The sequence below is a fragment of the Aethalodelphis obliquidens genome, unplaced genomic scaffold, assembly GCF_003676395.1.
Source record: "Aethalodelphis obliquidens isolate GAN/ISIS:26980383/991018 unplaced genomic scaffold, ASM367639v1 scaffold21, whole genome shotgun sequence".
NCBI classification, from domain to species: domain Eukaryota; kingdom Metazoa; phylum Chordata; class Mammalia; order Artiodactyla; family Delphinidae; genus Aethalodelphis; species Aethalodelphis obliquidens.
The window spans coordinates 4,173,940-4,196,829 of record NW_020837965.1 but is presented as its reverse complement, the minus strand read 5'-3'; the positions used below and the strand labels follow the sequence as shown (position 1 = coordinate 4,196,829).

At 44.8% G+C, this 22,890-nt stretch overlaps 1 protein-coding gene across 18 annotated transcripts in view; it reads right to left on the bottom strand.

Annotated features, from left to right (window-relative positions):
* The window catches only part of NRXN3 (neurexin 3), a 1,686,346-nt gene that overhangs the window by 1,443,243 nt on the left and 220,213 nt on the right, over positions 1–22,890 (bottom strand). The window contains exon 1 of one of the 18 annotated variants that reach the window (XM_027120206.1): positions 19,747–19,894. The exons of the other annotated variants lie outside the window; for them this stretch is intronic. The gene's annotated coding sequence lies outside the window, so the exon portion shown is untranslated. Of the gene's footprint in view, positions 1–19,746; positions 19,895–22,890 lie in introns of those variants that run through there. 18 annotated transcript variants of the gene reach the window in all.

The following is a 22,890-nucleotide window of genomic DNA, read 5'->3' as shown; positions in this document are numbered from 1 at the left end:
TGGGCCATAGGAGCCAAAGGGCCTTGGCTAGAATTTATAAACAGTTCTAAAACTCTTAACTGTTTACCAAGTACCTTCCATGCACTCCCTCTTCTCTTTAGTTCTTGCAGCCCAGTATGAAGTAGAGGCTACTATTATCCTATAAATGAGACAGCTGAGACTTTCAAAAAGTAAGGAGCTTGGCTAAGTCAGAGATCTAGGAAGTGGTGGAAGCAGGCTGGCCCATTCTAGGTGCATTGGATACTGGGTTTATTTGCTAAAGACATCTTCTTCCAGTCTCACCAAATCAACACAATGAGACTCCTGATAAACTTCTGAATCTTCTGTTCAGGCCAATCAGTACATCCAGCTCTAGGAAGCTGGAAAGGATCGGATAAGCCAGGAGTATGAGACAGGGACCAATCAAGGGACCCGCTTGTACGTGACCAGATTCCAGAACGTTAAGAATGCAGCTATGGCGTTAGACTGCCTCTTTCCAAATGAAGACTCTACTCCACTTTCTACTTTAGAAACTTTGGGTAAGGCAGTTTATTTCTCTGTGCCTCAGTTTCCCCACTGTATAGTGATGATAACAGCAGTGAGCACCACACTGTGTCACTGGGAGGACTGAGACGGCACAAGACTTTGGACCTCCCACAGATTCTAGGCTCATCGATTGCGTCAACCACAGTGATTCAAACCCCACCAACCCTAGATATCTCATCCTGTTTCTCCCCAAAGGTAATACCTGAATCATTAGCACAGATACTTTGCCTTTGCTCTGGGGATGTCTCAGATTGCAAAGACTGATTCCTTGATCAATGCTTTATAGGACATTTCCTTTTGCGCTATGAAGTTCTTCCATAAATAATTACACTAAACTGGTTACTGAAAGAAATGATCAAAACCCACAGTTGGAGGACAGTGGGAACTTTGTTCTGACAGTCTGTCCAGGCACCTGACTCCCTTTGGGACCCAGGAGGATGAAGAGAGGAGCACAGAGACCCACTGCGGAAGAGCTTTCACACTGGAGATGTTAAGGGAAAAGGCCCAGGGCCCAAGGGTAGACACGGGCCTCAAATTCAGAAGGGACAGACATGAAGACTGACAAGGAAAGAAGACACCCAAATAGACTTTCCTTGAGTGTCCCATGCAGGACCGATGCAATGACAATGTCGTAGCAAAACAGCTGGATGGTAGCTTGGCCAAATCGAAGATCTAGGAAGTGGCAGAAGCAGGAGATAAATGCAGGAGATACAACGTGGGAGAAGAAAGCAACAGTGCAGCACACGACCCCCTCACCCAAAGAGGGGCCTTTAGTTCTGTTCAAGAACCCCCAAGGGATGCGTTTCTCTCTTGAGCCTACACCATTACTCACCTTTCCTGGAATTTACTTAGGATGCACAGAACCCTAGCCTTAGGTTTTTGCATATGCTTGTTCGTGTATTCATGACCCTCAGGGGAAAATATTTCCTTAAGCAGAAAGCCTTCCTCTCAATGCGAATATCCCTTTTTCTCCAAAAAATAATGCAGTAAAACCTTGCTAACGGGCTCTAACTGGACTGCTCTAATGAAGTGGGCATTAAAGGACATTTAAGAATAAATGCAGACTTATTATTGTCTAGCACAGAAAATGACTGCATGGAGGCAGGGAGCTAGCAAGAGGTCTTGGCAAACCTATAAATGTTTGCTCTAGGAAATAAGAATCAGCTGGAACTAGCTTGCTAGGCTTGCAAACAGTTTGCTGGCCTTTAGTCTTAATTAACAAGCTTCTCCTTCCCTTCCTCCAACTCCTTACCTCCACTATGTGGACAAACTCTAGCCCACCCAAGGACCAGCTTATTACAAATGCTACATGGATGAGGCCCTGTCATTCCAAAGACAGCTCAGCTCAAACTTCCCAAACAATGTGTGAGTGTGTGTGTGGAGTGGGGCGGAAGCGGTGGGAGGGCGGGTGTTATAAACTGTCCCTAATAGGCTATGAGCATAGCCATTTGTCCTCCCCGCCCCTAAATGTGAAGTTCCCTCATAGATTCCAGGAGGGGAAGAACAATTAGGCTAGAGACTGAAAGTAAGCAGTGGACTTTGCTGTCTAAATGTATCCATTGCCCACATCATATTATCCTAACAGCCCATGTCTTATTTCTCTTCCTGTCCTTGGTTTCCATATAAAGGTGATTGAGGAGGAATTCTCCTTTTTCATTTTTAGAGAGCAACATTTCAGGGTAGCTGTTTTGTCACATTTCAGCAGGGAAAGGCTAATTAATTAAGCTAGACCAAACTTCCCCCCATCCCACCCCTGAAAGGCAGAAACCTGCTAAACCAACACAATTCAGAGCCATTAACTCCACAATTATTCAAATGGGAACAACTTGCTTTTTATTTCATGCTTCCAAGTTCAGGTAGGCACCTTATGATTTTTGTTTGTTTTTAAGATGACACCTTTGCAATAATCATCAGGGGCATTTCCCCATGCACATCTTTCTTGGGGAAGATTAACTCTGGGTTTCACTGGACCCCATAGTGAAAATGCTGGAGCTCAGATGCCACTGGCTTTTCATGGTCCTTTTCCAGTCATTGCAATCATTGATCAGTCACTCCTACCCCCGGCCCTTCCTGTCTCCTGGATTCTGCAAGTCTTAATAACCCCATTTCACGAACTGAAGGAAAGAGGCAAAGCTGCTTCCCAAAGGCCTTAGTGCCTCTAGCACTGTGCTGGGCACGTGGTCTGCACTGGGTGAATAGATGTTGATTGACTTCTCGATTGACTGACCCACATTAGAATGCAAAGCCTTAGCTCTCTGGTGTGTTGAATCATACTCTTGCCCAGAAAAAAAAGAAATGGAGTAGTGACTCTGCTAGGAAGCTTTCTCTCAATTAACACTACCATCCCTCCAGTCTACCTCAAAGTATCAGATCTGTCTTCCCACCAGTTGATTCAAACCTTTGCATGGAAGAGTGTATTTATTCATTTAACAAACATTTGTGGGAGACTCTTATATGCTAGTAATGAGGGATAATCAAAAATGACAAAACATGGGCTTCCCTGGTGGCACAGTGGTTGAGAGTCTGCCTGCCGATGCAGGGGACACGGGTTCGTGCCCCGGTCCGGGAAGATCCCACATGCCGCGTAGTGGCTGGGCCCATCAGCCATGGCCACTGAGCCTGGGCATCCGGAGCCTGTGCTCCGCAACGGGAGAGGCCACAATGGTGAGAGGCCCATGTACCGCAAAAAAAAAAAAAAAAAAAAAAATTGACAAAACACATAATTCAGAGGAGGGACCTCACATTCCTCTAATAACCTCAATAATGGATATAAAATTGCAACGATGATAGTTCTAAAGTGCTACAAGGACATTCAAAAGGGGAACCTGGACCCCTATTCCAGGGAAGATTACCTGGGAAAGCACCAACTGAGCCAAGCCCTGAAGTATGAAAAGAGGTAACGCCGGGGAAAAGGGAGGAGTGGGGGCAGAGTAACCACCCTGGCTACAGACCTTCACTTTCAGACAGCACGGAGTCACTCCTCCCAGCTTTCAAAGACCCATGAGGAAAGCCGGGTCTCTTGCTTACCCTGGAATTGGAAGCGAAGGCTTGCCCTCCATGAGCCAACATTCAGCACCAAGCCCCTCTGTCTAGCTCCCACTGCAATTTTGCACGGGATGAACATGCCACAGTAGAAACACCTGGTATTTGTTGCTGTTTTATGGTTGGAAAGGTAATATGTGATTGTAGAAAATAACTTGGCCAGATAGTTTCAAAGAAGAAAATTAAAATCATCTGGTACACAGAGACAATCACTGAAAAATGTTTGTATGTTTCTTTAGAGAATTTTTTCTAGGGATGGATATAGATACTTTAAAAAACCAAGATCGTACTTTATGGAAAGAAATCTTCTGCATTTTTTACCCAAATATATGTGTATCTATATTTATCCATCTAACTACATCCATGCTCTCAAATACTCTTCAAGAACATGGTTTTTAATGGCTGAAAAATATTCCTAACATTCCAAATATTAGATATCATAATTTAACTATGTATGTCCTTCTTGATGGGCCATTAGGATATTTTTAACTGGTCACTATTCTGAATGATGCAGTAATAATTCTCCAGCATCTAAAAGGTGATCACATTTCCTAAGGAAAACATCTGAAGGTGGGAGTGCTGGGTCCCCCTGCTGTGCTCTCCTTTCCACTTTTTTTTTTTTTTTTTTTTTTTTTTGCGGTACGCGGGCCTCTCACTGTTGTGGCCTCTCCTGTCACGGAGCACAGGCTCCGGACACGCAGGCTCAGCAGCCATAGCTCACGGGCCCAGCCGCTCCGCGGCATGTGGGATCTTCCCGGACCCGGGCACGAACCCGCGTCCCCTGCATCGGCAGGCGGACTCTCAACCACTGTGCCACCAGGGAAGCCCCTTTCCACTTTTTATCATCAGCCATACACAGTGAGTCTTTGCGCCCTGGGGGTAAAGGATGCTCTCTATTGGAGGCTCCACTCTCCACCAGGGTCCACTTTCGAGAACCCATTTGGAAGGTCCTGAGTCAAGGTCCAGAGGTTCTGTCTACAGCAATGGACCAAAGTCAGGGTCACCAAATCACATGAAAGCTGAAACCTTGGCCTGGGGCCCCTCAGCACTTAAGCCATTGAGACTCTTCCAGTCAGGCTAGGATGTTACAATGACCAGTTTCCGGATCCACGGCACATTCCTTAAATTGAGGTGGACCTTATTGTGTGTGATCTCAAAATTCATAGTTTTTAAGGAGGAATATCCATTCTTAACCTAGTTCCTAGCAGTTCCATTGCCAGCGACGCCCTGAAGCTGCACATGTGTTCCCAAGTGCAGCAGAAGACAGCGAGCAGCAGGCGAGCAGAGTAAGTGCTTCACCTGGAGGTGGAAAACGATCACATTCGTTTCGTGTGACCCAGCTAAAGACATGACAAAGGACACACAACTTTCACTGCATCCCTCCCATAACATCCTCTGAACTTTATTAGTAATGATATTTCAAAAGTCCGACACTCACAGGTAGAGCCATGAATCACTAGCTGCAAACAGATACAAACTTTGCTCTATTACCTTTTCTGTATAAAGATTATGAGAACTTTACTGTTTCATAAAGGTTTGGGGATTAAAGATATATTTGTAGGCTTTATGATTTCAAAAAGTTTGCCAATCTGCTAATCAAGCTAATCTATGAAAACATTGTCCACATACATATCTGCCTTACTTCTCTGCTTAGACTTCCAGGGCAGCTTAGGGCAAATGGTACCACTCCATCTTTATTTCTAAATCGCCTCTGCCCAAAAGCGTAAGTTGAATGCTCTGCACATAACAGGTACTCCTCCTACCCCCCAAAGCTGTGTATTGGTACCATTGGTAGTGAGGACTTCGTGTGTGTGCATGTGTGTGTACATATATACATACATGTATATACAAATACATAAACATACACACATATAAAGTCCTCACTACCAATGGTACTAAAAGCCTACAGAGGGTCAATTTTCCTTGGTCACCAATATAGCCCCTAGTGCAGGTCAGTGTCATGACATGGTGTTCTGGCTTCAAATACAGTGGGATGAAACAGGTTCCCATTCACCCAGTCTCTAGAACTGTTCCCTCTGATACGTGCTCTTAGTTGTTCTTTAGCGCTACTGTTTTTGGAGCCCACGCTCCCCGACAGAATCCACCACACTCTTCACTGACATATGGCCTTTGCCTTTGAAGAAGATGGTTAATTCTCTTTGGGTCTCATCTTCAGGAAGGAGATGAGAACTGGCTGCTGAGAAGGAGATCTGGATTGATGGAAAGAAAACTTCTCCTGAACCAAGATAAAAAAAATGGGGCAGGGGTCTCAGGAGATGCAGAGCCTGAGAATGAATCCAGATCCACTGTGAACTAGCTGTGTGACCTCAGACATGGTGCTGAGTCTCTAAGTCTCAGTCACTCCACCTCTGAAATGAGGACAATAATAATAACCCTCTCCAAAGGCTGGGGTGAGAGGAGATGAGGCTTTCCATGTAAAGAGCCTGGCAAGGGTCCAGCACAGAGTTAGCACCCAATAAACATTAGCTGCACTTTTTACTATTGTTGTTATCCTTGTTATTATTACTTGGAAAATAATATAGCGCCAAGGTTAGGACTATAGTTCTCCGTTAGACTGCCTGGGTGCAAATCCCAGCTCCTCCATTCATTAGCTTTGCAACCTTGGGCAAGTTATCTTTGTCTCTCTGTGCCTCATCCATAACATGAAAATCAGATGAATCTTTCTCATGAAGTTGCGAGTTGAAATCAAGGAGGCCAAGTAAAAAGTCTGGCATGGTGCCTAGCATGTAGAAAACTCTCAATATATATAAATCCTTATTAGTAGTAGTAATAGTAGTACTGTTATCATCACTACCAGAATAACTTTCATGAGGCATGCACCTAGAATAAAAGATACAGAAGAAGGCATCGTTTTGAAGACCCCTGCCACCTTTCTTCAGGAACTCGCCTTGTTTCCTTGTAAGGCACACACTGACATCTGTCTCTGAACCTGCGTGGGGTTTCTTGCCCCATCTGCCTACAGATTACAGTTCGAAAGGGGAGATCCAGTTCCGAGGCTCAGAGACCTTTCTTCCACTTCTCTCAAAGGAAGGAGTGTATGCACTTGGGCTAGGAACGTGGGAATGCATTCTCCCTTCTCCTACCACCCCTGGAACTTACTCTCAGATCCCTCATTTCTAAGGGCAGGGTGAGGAACAGGGAACTGCAGGCAAGTGGTTTGGGAAGCTCTGTGAGATCTGACACCCCAATCCACCGGCATGAATGAAATGATCATTCAATCTTATTTCTAACACAGGAAGGCCTCCAGAAATAGAGCTGGATTCAAATTCATCAGTGTGAAGATGTGCTTAATTTCTCACTTAATGCTAAATGCACAAATGCCTCCAAGCCCTTCCAGACTAATCTATCTCTGGGCCCTTGCCCAGGCTTTTGTTCCAGAGCCATATAAATTTCACCTTTGCAGTAGATACTCGTACTGATTCCCATCCAGATATGTAACGTCAAAACGGGAAACCCCCTAGCTAAAGGGAAACATATTCAGCATCTGGGCCAATCAGTCCTGTGCTGGTTGGTTGGGATACCAACATTATTAAAATGAGTTCCTGGCTTCAAGGAGCTCACAGTCTGTCTAGTGGCAGAGCTAGAGGCATAAATAAGTAATGATAATGCAGTGTGACGAATGAAACAATGAGAGGAGGGAGGCACCCGGGAGGGGGTGTTTGCAGTGCACCCTCCCTGACCAGGGGAATTGGTGGGGTAACTGGGAGAGCACATTCCAGGCAAAGAAAAGGAAATGAACAATGGTACAGAGAAGCAGAGTACGGTGTGTACAGGTAGAGCAGAAAGTTCAAGGTGGGGATCAGAGCAAGCAGAGGCTGGACACGTGGGCAGGAGTCAGACCAGGCAGAGATCATCTGAGCCTGATTCCTGACCAGTCCTTATTTCTCTGTGTAAATAAGATCCTTACCTTTAGTCATCAAAGCACTCATCACTCATTTAATAGAATTACTAGGTCCACCCTAGATCATATCGACCCAAACTGCACTGAAGAGAAGTTCCATGCTTCACGAGACCACAGGTATCTCTGAAGCAGCTCATCTGCAAAGGTTGCAACAGTACAGTTTCCCTACCAGCCTCTTGGTCCCAGCCATGGACGAAAAGACAGAAGTGACAGCTCCCGTCTGGACCTATGTGCCCTCAAGTGAGTGTAATTCAGTGTTGTAGCCAAAGCCGATGACATGCATTAGTCATTACTGTAAGATAGCAATTCGGTGATAAAATACAATATTGTCACTTTCAATATGTACTAAAAGTGATTTACCAGAGCTCATAAGGAACAAATTAGAGGACTATCTGATTACAATACACGGGATAAATCACCCTCATTTGAGGGTTAAATTATTCCATCTGACAATTCTAGATCAATTTGACAGTTAAAATCAGGGTCCCCATCTTCCCTCCCCAACTTACAGAGTTTGTCCTGGTTCACATGGGTGAAAAATCAGAACAGCAGATAGACCCTCTCCTTTTTCCTTCCATAGCAATTTCCCATCCTTCATGCAGGGTCCAACTGAAGCTCTGTTAAGTCATCTCTAAAAAAACTAACGCACTCCACAGGGTATCAGCCTTCATGGTAAATGTCTGTAGCTCAAAGGCAGCACTCTGTCAGACAGTAAGGTCTAAAATGAATGTTTCCACAAGAGATAGTCTTCAAATATGGCTGCTGTGATAGTTAATTTTATGTGTCAACTGGGCTAAGGGATGCCCCGATAGCTGGTGAAACATCATTTCTGGGTGTGTCTATGACGGTGTTTCCAGAAGAGATTAACATTTGATTCAGTAGACTGAGTTAAGAAAACCCACTGTGGGTGGGCCTCATCCAATCCACTGAGGGCCCAGATACAACAAAAAGGGCAAACACACTCTCTCTGCTTGAGCTGAGACCTCAATCGTCTCCTGCCCTTCATCTAGGGCTTGCAGGCTCAGATCAGGACTTACACCATCAGCCCTGCCCCACCTCATCCCCAATTCTCAGGGCTTCAGGCTCAGACTGAATTACACCACCAGCTTTCCTGGTTCTCCAGCTTGTAGACGGCAGATTGTGGGACTTCTCAGCTCGTATAACCACAAGAGCCAAGAAATCTCCATATATATATATGGAGATATATATATATATATTATATACATATATATATGGATATATATAAAATATATATATATGGATATATATATGGATATTTATATAATATATATATAATATATATATAAGAATATATATATATATATTCTTATTGGTTCTATTTCTCTGGAGAACCCTGACTAATACAGCTGCCAACAATTCCTCCTCTTCCAACACACACGTGCCTCTCTGCCCAATAAGTCTCAGAGTCTGACTCCCCTCCCCCTTGAATCTGGAGTGGCCATGTATTTGCTTTATCTATAGAAGTGACAGTCTGCTAACTCTGGGCCTAACGTTTAAAAAGGCAGGGTGCTTCCATCTGGGGGCTCTTGGAGTCCAGCTGCCATGTAAGAAGCTTGAGCTAGACTACTGATGATAAGAAGCATGTGAGGGAGGACCAGAGGCCTTCTTGAACATCCCTTCTTGGAGCTCAGCTAAGCTCCCAGCTAAATGCAACCACATGAGAGACCAGGCTGACACGATGTGCAACATGACTGGGTGGTTCACCCAGTCAACCCATAAAACCATGCTAAGTAATAAATCATTGTTGTTTCAAGCCATCAATTTCTGTAGTTGTTTATTATTAAACAATAGAGACCGAAACTGTTTTTTCCTCCCCAACTAGACGGAAAGCTCCTCATGGATACATTATAATAACTGGTAGAAAATAGGTGTTTTTTATATGATAGGCATTTTACATACATGATGTCATTTAATCCACATGAGTTATACAAGCTAAGTATTCTTATCCCCATTGAACACATGGGAAACTGAGGCTTAGGGAGGTTAAGTAACTTCCCCCAAGTCACAGAGCCAGTACTCAAGTCTGTCTCCCTCCAAGGTCTGAGTGTTTAACCACTCTTCTGTACTAGAATTCATGGTTCAGAGCTAAGTGGGTAGACATCTTAAAATCACGTGTTTATTAAAACAGTATAGCAAAGTAAGATGTTTCAGCTTTAGAGTCAGACGCACTGGAACCGAATCCCATCTACAGCACGTCAGCCTTGCCTTGCTCTCTTCCCCCACACTCAGCACAGCAAGATTTTTATATTAATCAAAACAGTGAGACTTCCCTATTGTACAGTACGATGTTTTCTGCTCTTTGGTGAGTATGTGGTTTTTCATCATTTTCTCCTTAATCTGCCATTCTTTGATGCTGTGACTTATTTTCTTTACTACTTACATGCAAACTGTTTTAACAGTGTGTCCTTGGAAAAATTGCTGACCTTCCCTGATATTTATTGTCTGGACCAGAAAAAGGATCCTATTATTCCTTATCTTGGAGGGTCATAGGGAGAATTAGAGAAAACAGTTATACAACTAAAGCCCCTGGCCCATAGCAGGCATTTAATAAATCGTGTCGGTGTTGGTGTTAGTATTGATATTATTAGTCTGAGTTGCTGATTCTGGACCTATCAGATTGAAGCTGCCTATTTCACTCGGAAGGAAAACATCCCAAGTGTTGCCAAAACATTTTTCGCAGCCACCTTGCCCATTTAAAAAGGTAGAAAGTAAAGAGAAAACTTTCTCAAGTAACAGGCGACATGTATCAGTTCCAGGTCCAAAGGTCAGGACAGAGGTCTTTGACCACCTTGCCCTCACAGTCACAGACACAACTCTTGGATGTCAACAAAAAGCATGTAATAAGGCCCCACTGGGATCACGTTCCACTGCTGTGTTACACACTTTGCTGCCTCCCCTTAGCCTGACCCTATCACTCCCTGAAAAAGCACAAATCTGGAAAGGATGAGTCACTGACCTCAAACTGTAGTAGATGCTCTTGGTACCTCTTCCAGATCCCTTTACCTGGCAGGTGCCCCCATCTCCAAAATGCTGAAGGTGTTGGCTGTAACTAGCTCACACCTGCATCCTTCTTGGAGGATTGCCTTTAGCCAATGGGAACCACCTCACCTGGAGATACCTGGGAGGTTACAACCAAGGCCAGTGACCAACCTACTCAGGGGAATGAAGGCTCAGTCCCCTTGCCTCAATGCAGAACAAGCTCTTTATAGTACAAATCATACACCGTAACTCCCTCATGGAGTCAGGCTGAAGCTAGACTTCACCTATACTACATCTTTGCTTAGCTTCTTTCCCCGCCCTATCCCGCCTCCCTCATTTCTTTACAGGTTTCTCCCAAAAGCACTTCATTAATAACATATCACGTACACAAGAACCCCCGTCTCAGTCTCTGTTTCTAAGACTCAAGATTACCACTTCAATGCCTTCAAGCAAAGATAGGGAAAAATGCCTTCCATATTCTTAAGAAGTTTCTTGTCTCCATACCAAAGATTTTGGTTTAAGTAACAGGTTAAAAACCAAAAAGTGGTCAAGCAAAGAAAATGAGAGACTTCCTGTGACAACGTGAGAGTTAGATAACCACAGCAGGCCACCCTGCTGACTTCTCAGCCTCCCCACCACTCTGAAGAGTAAACGCCAACAGAGGAAATCATTTCCAAATGGAACTACAGGGGATGCAGTTCAAGAGAAAGGGAGGGCAGAATTAATATTGGCTGATCGTACCAGGAAACCCCAGGCTTGGTCTATGGAGTCTGCAGAATAGTGACTGAGAGCTCGAGCTCTGAAGTTAGACCATGTGGGTGGAAATCCTCACTCTACCGCTTACTAGCAGGGTGGCCTCGGGCAAGTTACTTCACATTTCTGACCTTAGTTTCCCCATATGAATATGAGGATGATAATGATACATCTTTCTAGGGTATCGTTATAACGTGTGGAGTAACGTGTGTCTGGCACATAGCAAGTGCCCGTGATGCTAGCGATGGTCTTGGGCCCTAGAGGCCAGGTTATGCAGCAGGAAAAACACCTCCAAAATCTTAGTCCCTCGATACACCAAAAGTCATTCTCCCTCGTACTGCATCGGCCAAGGGCAGGAGGTCAGGCACGCTAAGGAGCCACCATCCCAAACGTTAAGGTGACTGAGCCCAAAGTCACATAGTGGCAATAAAATGCTCTGATCCAGAAGTTACAGACCTCATTTCGACCCACTACTCATTGGCTGGGCTTAGTCACGTGGCCCCATCCTACAGCAAGGGGTCCAGGAAGTGTCACCCTACTACAACCCACAGGAGGAGAGAACTGGCCATCTGTGAGCAGCACTGAAGTCCTGCCACTCTGTGCTCGGCAAGTACATACATGTTCTGTTTAAATCTCACAACCGGCCTAGGGTGTGGGGATGAGAATTAGCCCCATTCTAAAATTAAGAAATTGAGGCATAGAGGGGTTAAGGAACTTGCTTAAGGCCATGCCACTGGCAATTGTAAGGGTTATTTCCCAAAGGGAAGTGAAATCATAGGCACACAGAATCTCGGAGTTGGAAAAGGACATTTGAGGTCCATGAAATCCAACCTCTCACCCAATGTGGTAATCTGTTCTATAAGTAAATCACAGAAGCATGAAAGTAGGGTCATCCCTTAGAAAAAAACAACCTGGCAGCCAAGCTGGCCCCATGCTTGGACAGGGGAACGTTAGGAACAACTGCTCTGGTGGACTTGGATTTTACAGAAATGTCTATGGATGGCCATTTTAGGGGGCTCCCCCAATACCAGATGGGGTGCTCTTGGGCTATATCCTCCCACCAACTGCCACACAGTAACATTTTGAATCGTAAAATCCCACAGAATGGGCACTAATGATGTAAAGAATTGTAACAAGGCCAGGCTTTAACATGAATTGTCTCAAATCCTCACAGTAACTTTGCCGGCAAGTATCATTATCCTAATTTTACTGAGCAAAATTCTGAGGTGAGAGATTCAGTTTACTTCCAAAGATGACATAGCTAGTCAGGGGCAGAGCAGGGACTCCTCAACACAAGTGGCTCTGATCCAATGACTGTGCTGCAGGAAGGGCGGGGCCCACTGAGCCTCCATTTTTCTGTGGTCTGGTGCAACTGCTCAAAAAATACTAAATCCAAAAAAAAGAAAGAAACATTAACGACAAGTTAATTTTGGTCACTTATTATCGACATGCTTAGTGTCATGAAGTCATGTATTGAGTTGAGGGAAAAACTTCCAAGTTGTTGAGTATCTAAATTAGAGTTTACAGACAGGGAGGAACAAGCTGAAGCTGATATTACGTTTTCTACCACGGGCTGAGCTTGTGCCAGGCTTTACATAACATTACTTCATTCAGTTTTTACGATTTCTTGATGAAGTAGCTATTTCTATTATCCCCACTTACAGATTAGGAAAGCTAGACTTGATAAGAGTAAGTGAATTATCCAAAGTCACGTAGGTAAGTAGTGTCAGTGTTCTCTACCAAGTTGCCTTTGCCAGGGTCAAGGGAAGAACATCACTGAGCAGTACTACTCAGCGCACGAGGCCCTGCCTCCCCACCTAGTAGCCCCTATAGGATACGCCTCAAGTCTGTGTTCAGTGGATTTTTTTTTTTTTGTTTTGCGGTACGCGGGCCTCTCACTGTTGTGGCCTCTCCCATTGCGGAGCACAGGCCCTGGACTCGCAGGCTCAGCGGCCATGGCTCACGGGCCCAGCCGCTCCGCGGCATGTGGGATCTTCCCGGACCGGGGCACGAACCGGTGTCCCCTGCATCGGCAGGCAGACTCTCAACCACTGCACCACCAGGGAAGCCCCCCATGGAGTTTTAGTCATTCCAGAGTTTGGTTTCTTTTTCTTCATCCTTACAGAGAGGCTGCCAGAAATTCACATCTTTCCATTCAGGAAGTTTCTCTTCAGCAACTGAAACCTCAGGGCTTTTCTCTTGACTTGAATCCAATGTTCCAACTCAGCCCTCCTGACATCAGCCACTCCCACCCACATATCTCCTCATATGCTGTGACCCACCCAACGCCCTCTGTAGGAGCAAAGATGTTCTGGGTCCCTCTGCTCTAGATAAGAACCCTGACTCAGGAGTGAAAGAACTACAGGGCCACTGAAACAGCCAATCTATGCATTATGGTCTCTTGAGCCATTCCTTCTTATTCTCCATGTCCCTGAGCCACGTTGGGAACTGCTGAGACTTCATATATTGATTGGTAAGAAGGAGAATAAGAGGGTGTGGGTCTCCTGGATGCTGCCAGCCCTGGAGAGAAAATACCATCTGAAGGACCTAAGATATAAGTCATCACCTGAGAAGTTTCCAGTGAAGAAGTTATCACCTCTGTCCAGGGTGAACTGAATTTTCTTGAGGATTCACTGGTTACCCTCTCTCATTCCACCCTTATACCAACTGGCCTAAGATAATCAGTATAACTTCTTTTTCTGGGCACAGTGACTGCTCCAGGAAGAAGCAGGCAACTTAGTAGGGTCAATAAAAGAAAAGCCCAGGATTCTTTTTCCGATTATTCAGAAAAGGAGCTCTTACGTTACCCCACCCCACCCCCAGACAGAAGCTAAGCGGAGTGAGATTTGGAGCTGCTACGTTAATCCTGTGAGCGTAAGGCAAGAGGAGAACAGAACGAAGCTGAAAGATGAGAACATGAAACCTGGCACCGTCACACGAGACTCTGCGTCAAGCTGTACCTCAATCCAGAACAAGTCCTAGACTTTCTCTTTATGGACTCCATAAAATTCCCTTTTGGCTTAAAGCAGTTTGGGTTGGCCCAGTCACTTACAATCAAAACAGGCCTGATAGAGCATCATAAGTCAAAAAAAAAGGTCGCTCAGTCACAATGTCTAGTCAGAATAGTAGACTGAGGTCCACCTGCCCAACAGTCTCCCTCCGTCTGTGTGCCACTTCACTGCCCATGGCCCTTCAGCCTCACGACCAGAACTGGCTTCGGGAAAATCAAGAAGCAAGCCCAAATATTCCCAAATGCCCTCTGCCCCCTTAGGCTCTGCCCTCTCCCACCCAGGTGCCAAATGTTTGAATGCTAGTCCAAGTGATAGTTTCTATTAATAGCTGAGAAACAGACAAGTTGGTTGGGACAGCCACTCGGGAACAGCTCTCAGGCTGAGATGGAATCCCCGTCCCGCTCCACCAGAAATGTCCATGCTCAACCTGCCTTATGACGATGGTGTAACGTGTTTCTTCATTCCTCCAGCATGCAGAGGGGAGGCCCACCAGGAACTCTTCCTGCCTTGAGGACTGTCACACTCATGAGAATTTTCTGATACTTGTCTTTTTTGCAGCATCCTAAAGTCAGCTCCTCGGAGGCACCTACAAAACAGGCTTGTTCTTCAGTCCCTAACTCAGTAAAGAGTTGTGAGCAGTCAGCTGTGTTTCTGTTTTCAGAGGAAAAGAACCTTGAGCAGAGATACTGTAAAAGAAAATCTGTTGCAAGGCAAGTGAGGGGAGGGAGGCGGTTCTGATGGAGAAAGAGATTCCCCACCAAAGAAAGAAAGCATTTCTCATGGGCTAAATTTCTCTTGGTGTGGACCACAAGTCCCGTACAGTGTTAACAATTTCTTCTATTGTCTTCTTGTTCTGATGTATGCTTGGGAGAGCAGAAGTATAAACAGGTAATTCAGTTGGGTAAGTAAATTGCCTCTGCCCCCTGACAAGTGGGCACTTCGAGCATTGCACAGCCTTAGATTGAGTTTCCCAGAGCCCAGCTACATGCGGATGGTGAAATGAGAGCTCAGAGGGGTAGGGGAGGGTATCTCCCCCAAGACGTGGGAAGACTTGGGGATGGTCTTCCCTGCGGAAACAAGCACCTCGGCTGATATGTACTTGTTAAACATCTCTATAAAATGGGGGGAAATCGTGACTTCAGACACATGGTAGGTTAGAGGCAGAAGGACCTAGTTCTTTCCCATAAATATCCCTAGAAATACCGACTGATGCCTATCTTACAAACAGGAGAAGTTTAGGAACTCAGGGTCTAAATGTTTCACTACATTTTACCTATCTCATTATCTCATTCCTCATTCATTCAAAAACCATTTGTTGGGTCCTCTTTATGCCATGTACGGCAAGGCAGCAATTGTAAGAGTTCAGTGAGGAATGAGGCAGCACTGGAACACTAGGGATGAACAGGATGGTGTGGGTTTAAGCGGGATTTGGTTATAAAATCAATAGGACTTCGTTGACTGATGGGATGTGTAAAGGCAGAACAGAGAGGCTAAGCAGCAGAAAAAAGAGGCAAAGACATGGAAGCAAGGATGATTCCCAAGTGTAACTGGGTGTGGGGTGGCATCATTTACAAAGGAACAAAGCAAGGGTGGAGGAAGCTCAGAGGGTGACTGCAGTGTGGCACTCAAAGAGTCAACACTCAGGACTCCTGATGCCCGTCAGAATCCTGGCTGTCATTCCATCAACCGTCAAGTCACTTCTGCAGCCCTTTGCACCTGCTAAATCTAGTTTGACTCAAACACAGGCAGGAATGGCCTTCCAAAGCATCACCTGGGTTTCTCTACTAGGATAACAAAGCCTGAATGTAAAATAATTCTATCTGAGGAAGGAAGAGAAGAAAAACTCTGTTGGGGGCTTACTAGCAGTCAGGCATGCTGTTGCCTACTTTCCTGTTTGATCCTCACAAACCTGGAAGGAACTCTCACCCCCACTTTACAGATAAGGCTCAGAAATTAAAGTAATTTGTAAAAAAAAAAAAAAAAAAAAAAGTCAAATGAGGACCAGTAGATACAGACCAAGCTTATGTCTCCTGATTCCTCCTAGGACAGCATTCTTTCCCATTACCCATGTAGCTTCTCTGAGAAAGAAAAAAACACACGAGCTCTATGGTTTGATGGACCAAACACTGAGCTTCCTCCTCAAGACTTCAGCATAGACCCCCAGATGCCTAAGCCCCTTGAACAAACCTAGGCGTTGGTTGATAAGAGGGTTGGTGAAACAACAAGTGTTGCATCCTCCTAGGACCATTCAACAGGCTTCCAATCCCTGAGACCCTCTCTCTGTCTCCTTACAGGCTGCTTTAGCCCTGAGCAGATGGTGACCTAGAAGACCCAACTTACACTGGAGGGCGTGGCCAGGAACCAACATCAATGGACCCTTACGGTGCAGGGTTTGTGCAGCCCCAGAGCAGAGATAGAGAATCTGAGGAGCAACCAGGGGAAGGACCACCACCCATTTACACTGATATGACCCACCCTACTGGATATACTTATTTATGCCTCATTATTCTAAGACCCATCCCCCCATCCCCCGCCCACTAGAGTTCAAGAGGGAGTTATCAAGTGCAACACGGCGGTTCAAGGGTCAGATGGCACTGGTAAGAAGTCATAGCTGGCAAAGGCAGAGTTGCAGAACTGGTATCCTGACTCCTGACCCAGACCCACCCACCCCTAGGTACCACCACTGCTCCTGCTGTGAGTATTTCTGCTCCCCTTGCCTCTCTAAGTCCTCTGCTAGGGGATGCTGGTAGGCCATCAAGCACCCATCTCCCCTGCTCCCACCCTCACTTTCCTCTGGGGAATGTGCCTCTCTGCTAGTCTCACTTATGCGCTCTGGGGGAAAGTGCTGAACGGCCCATTTCATTTATTTGTCTCCCCCTGGCCACAGTTGGGTCCAATGAGAGAAAGTGAGCTCAGGAACTGTCTGGGGGCCTTCAACTCCTGCAATCATCCCACTGCCAGGAGGGAAGGGGGCTACTGCTACTGGGTGGGAGAGTCTAGAAGTCAGTGGGCAGATCCTGAGGATAAAGCCAACACAGAAGACGAGAACACACTGGAGGAAATCCAGACCTTGGTGACGTCTTCTCCGGTACGTGAGCCAATAAACCCTCCTTTTTGTTTAAGCCAGTTTGGACTGAGCTTCTTTGGCATCTGCTCAAGGCCCACCTTAATTTCTACTCCTCTATGGGCCCTCCCTCAGCAAACTTTTCAACCCTTAACGTGTCTTATAAAAGAGTCTTTTCTGAAGGTGTCTTTCCTTACAATGTGTGGTGTTGTTGAAACAAACCCATACTTCAAAGTAAACAGAGTTTCAATTATGATTCATCTATTCACTAGCTGTGCGATCTTAGGCAAGGTGCTTAAAACATGTCTCAGTTCCCTCATTCATGAAACGGGAAAAAACTCTTTTCCCTCCCAAGATAAATAAATGAGACAATGGAACAGCATCTCCTACATAGGCAACAGAGTAGACTTCGTGGGGTAAGGGACCCCTGCAGTTGACTCTCAAGTGCACAAGGACTCTATGCCCTACACATAGCAGATGCTAAGTCACTATTTCTGTGCAGGCCGAGTGAATGAACGTGTCGGAACCTGGGAATATGAACTGAGCCAAGTCGACCCAGCATGTAAAGCATCTGTCCACAATCCACTTGGCTCCCAGGCAGGCTCCCAGCCCTGGCAGCTGCGGGAATTCATCAGCGCACCCGGAATCCCCTCCCCATCCACAGCACTCACACTCAAAGCAATTCAAGCTGACAAGCCTGTGTCGTTTTATGTAAACTGCAGCCAGTGACAAAAACACTGAGCAGAGGAGGAAGTGGTCAGTGATAATAGAATATTTTAGTAGCTGAGAAAAGAATAGAGTATTATATTAAGCAGGGAGACCATGGGAACGCAGACCATACTTTTCCCGTTTCAGTTTCAAATATGGGGAGAAAAAGTAAGCAAAGCACCATGTGGCTAGAAAAGAGCAGCCCGGGTTAAAGAGTGGAGAAGCACCACCCAACTACCTGCTTGATCACCTCCCGAGGGCGTATGTGCAACCAGCCCTCCATGTAGGACTCAATCACCTGTGCCACTGTTACCTGCCTTTTGCTGAGAGGAGGGCCAAGCGTCTGTCTACTTTCCTCCATGTTTGCAGTATCTGGAATGAGGTTGGTGGAAGATGAAGTTGAAATAAATGCTTAAATCAAGAATTACAGTTACTCTTACATTTCAGTCATCTGTAGGCCATGTCACGGCAGAACCACAGAAGATCGACCTCTGGATGAAGGCTTATCTTTTGTCGTTTTTATCTCTAATGATGCTAATCTGCATTAAGTCTGTCTTATAAGCTACCTGAAATTCTCCTGGAACCAGGTGGTTAATAAATGAGAGAGAGAAATGAATGGATAGATAGATACATAGAAAAATAGACATAGACAGACAGACAGATAGATAGGCAAGCTCTGTATTTGCGTCTCCCTGTCCAATGCTTCCACTTGAGGATATTACTCTACTATTCAGCAGAACTCATCTCTTCTTCATAATTTACCCTCCAATTAGGATTAGCTTTTCTTATTACTCCACCTTGACATTCAAGGATAACCCAGCATATGAACCTGAGCTCACCCAAAAAGTACACATTTTGGTACTAATATTCAATCAACATGCATTTACTAAGCATTCACTCCGATCCACACAGTGAACTGAACGAGGCACAGTTCCTCATTCCCTCAAGCCAATCACTGCCATCCTAATAATTATCTCCAGAGTCGTATTACGATTTCTACTAAACTCCAGAGCAATAGCACATTTCCCTTCCCCATTGTAATTTCCCAGTCCCTCATGCATATCCCTTGCCTGGACATTCCCTTGCCCCCAGGAAAGTCAACCCAGGTGCCTCTGGAAACTGGGAGGCTGCAGGCAACATCTGGTGCACCAAGGGAACGTGTTTGCCTCAGCCCAGCTCAAAATAGCATCTGACAAGCCTGAATCACACGAGTTCTGAAAAACTCACAAGAAATAACCTAAGAAATCTAGAGCTGCCCCCTCCCATTTCACTCCCTGTCTGGCTGCTTACTGACTTCTTCAGCCTGTACTGACAGCATGCAACCCTGCTTCTGTCTGCCTGCTCCCATGCAGTGGTAACTAAACAAGCAGGAAAAAAACACAAAAGAAAAAAAAAAGAGAGAGAAAAATAGGGAACATCACAGCTATATCTCATGCCAAAGACCCTGTCCTGGAGCTAGGCATCAGCCTGGAGATAAAATTTCCAAGCAAAACGGAAGAAAATGCCCGAGTCCCCTTCCCTTCCTTTTGTTCGTGCCCCTACCTCTTCCCCCAGGGCCACGTAGTTCATCTGGCTGATGCAAAGCTCTGCTCCACATTTAAGCTTCCAAATACCACTTCTGCACCGATAAAATGTGCCTGCTGTAAGCGAACGGGGTGCGGCACACCCCACCACAGCTCTCACACCGTTTTTTTTTTTTAAAGGTGACCTGAAAGACTTACCTGCCAAGCTCGAGTTAATTTCACTGCAGAAATGGAAGTACAGGGTACATTTCTCTAGGAAAGCACCAGCTCAGGGAGCAGAAACCACGAAGAGGGGGACCACCACATTCCCTAAGCCCTCCAGTCCTGTGTCTCTCCCGGAGCAATTGATAATCTCACGAACACCTACAACAGTGTGCAGGAAGCTGCCTTCCTAACACCGCCCTCGGTGCTCGTGATTCTGCAACTCTCTCACCCTTCAAATCTTAGTAAAGCGCTGGCAATTAGAAACCTGCACACATCTGGGGCCTGGGATGGGGTGTTTTGTGCATACACTGGGAGCTTCAGCCAGCAAAGGGGACACTCAGCAGCCTCATCCTCTGTCCGGGGATTTCTTCGCATCTGCAGACTGTGTCATGCCGAACCTATCTCCTTGCTCAGTGTGAATCACCTACTCAGGAAGTCACGTGGACCCAAGATTCCCAGAATGCGAGCTCTGTTCTGGGAAATACCGGGGGTATCTACTCTCTTATTAGCAACAACCTTTAAATAACTACTTTGATCAGAATGCATGACTAGAGAGGATATTATGAAGTGGAGTTGCCATTGCTGTGAGCAGAAAAGAAGTCAGCGCAAAAGCCAGCTTTCTTCCTACAGCAAACAGTTCCCCGGGGCCCCTTCTTCCTACTGGCTGGTTCAGAGTTTCAAGGTAGCTACAAACATCTGGAATACTCTGGAATAAATGCAAGGGTCTTGAAATCCTCTTGTTTCAGACCTGTGAGGCAGCAGTCCTAATCCCAGGGTTAGCTGAGCCACCCAAGAATATTTTAGATTGAATCTGTCATTTCTTTGCTCCTACTTTAAACAAGAAGCAGAAATGAGGGGGTAGGATGCTATACATGGATTGGTCATCTTGTGTTGCTAACAAATATAGACTCAATTGTTACCTAAACCTCTCGGAGGGAAAGAGCATCATCTTTATTACTTCTTATTAATAGCGTTAACAACAACATTAATAATAGAAGCAGTTGGCCTTTGTTATGCTGCGAGTACTGTTCATAGCACTTTTCATGCATTATCTCATTCAATATCCCAACAATTTTATGAGATCTGTGTACCTGGTATTCTCCCCATTTTAGAAATGAGAATTCCTGGTGGTGGAGATGCTTAGTAACCTGCTCATGGTCACGTGATCAGAAACCAGAACCATCTAACTTCAGAATACTGCTCTGTTCTACCACGTTGAGGAGGCGCTCAGAGTAAACCCTAAATCATTTATATCTTTCATATCTGAAATCTATGACCATTTATGTGTACCTCACCTTCAGGTTACTCCTCTGCTATATAAAAGGGTTTGTGAAGGAATATCATCATATGCTTGAGGTCTCAGAGAGAATGACCAAGTTTCTTAAAAGAACAAACTGCTTTTATGCACTTGGGTAGCACCTTCTTGCTTATAATTCATGTAAATATAAATTTCCTAAGAATTATCACAAACTCAATTTTTAAAAAAACATAGATCCACTTAATATATCATTGTTCTCTTTACTGAATGTTCTTGAATGTGATTTTTTAAAATTTTAAGTAATCACTTATTCTGACTTTTCACCAATTCAGACTTTTCTTGTTATCAAATGATAAAGGTATGCTTGTAGAACTTTTCTTCAGAGATGTTTAATACTCATAACATCCTCAGGGCAGATAGAAAGTATCATTTTCCTCATCTTATCAATATACAGAGGAGCACGCATAGACCCTTACCAGGTCAGTGACACACAGCACACGATGTATACTGTTCAGAACAGTTCATCAGCCATTCAGAGATTCATCACTCACTACGTGCAGGGAGACTGAAACACCATTTTAAAGAGCACAATAATGCTTTAAAGTTGTGTGCTGTGGAATCCAGCTAACCTGGGATCAAATCCAGGCTCCCAAACTCACTAGTTTGATCTGGCCAAGGCATTAAAAGTAATCCCATGAAATAAACTAAGTACTTGAGGGTTAATAGACTGACAGCTAGGTAAAATTTCTGTAAAAGATTCTCATGAAGTTCAAGAAGGGAAAACTGTTGCCCCTTTGGTGGAGGAGGATGTTAGGTCCTAAAAACACAACCAGTAAAATTACTATCAGACATAGGAAGAAGCGAAAACTTTCTTTAGAGGTCAGGGAAATTTTCAGATGTAACCTTTCTGTCTCTTACCTATTGCATTAGGAATGGAATGGATGGAAGGAATAACCTACTACTTCTTGGCTCCGGGGTCAACTCATAATAAGAGACTGCTATATTTCTTCTATTTCTGAGAGAATTTTCTCTTAAGAAAAATATCTTTTCTACCATGGCCACATCATTTCCCTTTTAATATTCTTAGTAGAATAAAGGAAAACGTTTTGCAGTTATTTCTCTGCAAATACTCAAAACTGAGGGAAAAGGAAGAGAACAAGACTCAATATAGCCAGTTATTTATTTTATTTTCTGTTCCTTATCCCTTAAAAGTAAAAGAAAACAATGAACGTAGGGTAGATGAAAGGCACCAGAAAATTTCCTCTAGTTGTAATTAATTCTAGTTTCCCTCTGAAAGTATTAGCATCTTGAGGGAAGGGCTTCTCTTCTGTTTTGCATTTTTCCAGAGGACTTGTTCCACAAATGGGCAAGTCAATGGCTAGAGGTAACTGACAAAAGCAATTAAAGACCATGACAGTGCTGTGAATTTCCAAGGATCTAGTAAAAGAAGGGTATGGCTACAGTGATAGCAAATACAAATTATTATCAAAAATAGGCAATATATACCCAGTTATTAAGGCCCAGTTAAGCATGGGTTCACAAGGCAGCAGTTAAAAGTTGAGTGTGATAGAGCAGGACAGAGTAGTTAGAATTTGGTACCAAAATAAGTGAAAACAGAAGAAAGGTTTAAGGCAATTAGAAGCAGTAAAACAGAGAGATGGAAAATTCTCCTCCACTGGGCCAGAGACTAAGGAGAGTCCAGTACCTCAGAGAGCTCCCTGGGAGCCTTACCCTGAGTCCCTCGAGAGTCAGCCTATAACTGACCATCAAATGGTCCCTCAGTTATCATACATTTATCAAGTGCTTTGGTGTTTTCAAAACAAATGCACAGACTTCCAGACCTCCAGTTCACAGAAGATGGAGTAGACATCTCTGTTCCT